We start from the raw sequence: 2228 nt of genomic DNA on the forward strand, positions 1-2228 counted from the left end.
AAACTGGTTATTTCTCAAAATACAATGTTTATATACCAAAAAGATTTTATAACATTTTTATAACATTTTTCTTACATTTTTCTGACATAATTTAAATATATACTTTAACCATGTAACACAAGCCTTCTGTAGTTTTTTCACTCTTATTATCTTTTATATATATATATATATATATATATATATATATGTAGGTATATAATACATATTCATACACACACATACACACACACACATACACACACATACACACACACACACACATATATATATATATTTATAAATATATATATATATCAGTCACCATACTAAATCTACACATTTTTTTATTCTCTCTGCTTATTTTCTCTTCTTCCTTTCTGTTGAAGAGCTTTGGCTCGAAACATATAAGACTTTCTCATTTTCTCAAATGTCAAACTAATACACCTGCTTGTTGTTCATACACCTGTCTTCGTCCTTTGTTTTTCTGTGAATTTCAACTATGTATGTGTGTGTGTGGTGGTAGTGGTGGTTGTGGTGGGTATAGGTATATATATGTGCATGTGTATGTGTGTATGCGTCTGTGTCCTTGTCTTGACATTGACTGACAGCTGTAAGCAAGCATCACGATGTAGTGTCCTACATTTCCAATTATTCATAAAAATATGTTCAGCCATCGTGACATATTACCTGGCTTGGTTACAGGAGGGCGGTTGGCAATAAGTAGGCAATCTAGCCAGAGAAAAATCTGCCTCTGCAAATATCATCATACTCATGTCAGCATGGAAAAGTAGGCATTAAAATGATAATGACGATGACAGTGGTGGGGTGGGGAGATGAATCACTTAATGAATAATGATGTATATATGACTTCTTAGCACATTCCTGCACTCTGAAACTTGGATGGTATTCACAAGATTTTTACCCTCGCTGCTTCATCTGCATATAGTGATTTAATTCCATTTTGACAAAAGAACGCTCTTGATTACATTTACAATACTACTTTGCTTTCAAATCTTTTTCTAGAAGATTCATGAATGCTTGAATTTGATAATTTAATAAGTACAATTCACTTTAAAAGTATCATATAAAATACTTTCCAGTTGTAATTACATGATTAATGCAGGCATACCCTGACTAGCATTGGTAATTGGTTCCAAGACATGATGACAACTCAAAAAATTATGTAAGATGATAAAACATTTTAAAAACTTTATTACATTATATCAGCTTTAATAAATGGTTTGTACATATTTCCACAAGAATTTTTGATTTTTCACTTCAGTATTGGTCTTTAAATGTTTAATTTTTATGCTTTTAAATTTTCACTGAGACCAATATACTGTTGAATAAATCAACTGAAGTTGAGGCCTATTTTTTTCCATTAGGTGCAGGTGTGGCTGTGTGGTAAGTAGCTTGCTTCCCAGTCACGTGCTTCCGGTTTCAGTCACGTGCTTCTTTAGCCTCAGGCCAACCTAAAGCCTTGTGAGTGGATTTGGTAGACAACAACTAAAAGAAGCCCATCATGTATATATGCATATATATCTATCTGTGTTGTCCCACCACCACCTCACAATAACTGGTGCTGGTGTGTTTACGTCCCTGTAACATAGCAGTTTGGCAAAAGAAACCAATAGTATAAGTAACAGACTTAAAAAACGAAGTACTGGGGTCAATACATTTGACAAAACTTCTTCAAGGCGGTGCCCCAGTGTGGCCACAGTCTAATGGCTGAAACCAATAAAAAAAAGATAAAAGATAAATTTCTTAAAAAGTCAAAAATGACGTAACTCAAAACAGTGTAAGTTAAGGTACACTTATACAGTTGTTTTCAATACATTATATTATGAATTCTTTTAAAGTGTAACTTCTAAATGCAGAATTTATTCTTTTCAGTCATCAAAGTCACAGCTGGAGTAATTGGTGGCATCATGATTTTGACTTTTATAGTAGTTGGCTACATAACTCACAAAAGGTAAGTAAACTCAATTACATATTAGAGTATCAAAGCATGTTTCTGAATTCAAATGAGACAGTATCAAAACATGCGAATTTAATTAAGCTAAATGACCTACACCATGTGATTGAGATAGTGTTTTGAATTGTTATTCAATGTTTTGATATTTTGCCAAAAAAATATAAGCAAAACAGAAGGCAGAAAGCCACAGCAATGCTGAATGAAGAGATCATCATCATCATCATCATCCATGTTCCATGCTGGTGTGGGTTGGATGGTTTGATAGGATCCAGTT

The sequence above is a fragment of the Octopus bimaculoides genome, chromosome 2, assembly GCF_001194135.2.
Source record: "Octopus bimaculoides isolate UCB-OBI-ISO-001 chromosome 2, ASM119413v2, whole genome shotgun sequence".
NCBI lineage: Eukaryota > Metazoa > Mollusca > Cephalopoda > Octopoda > Octopodidae > Octopus > Octopus bimaculoides.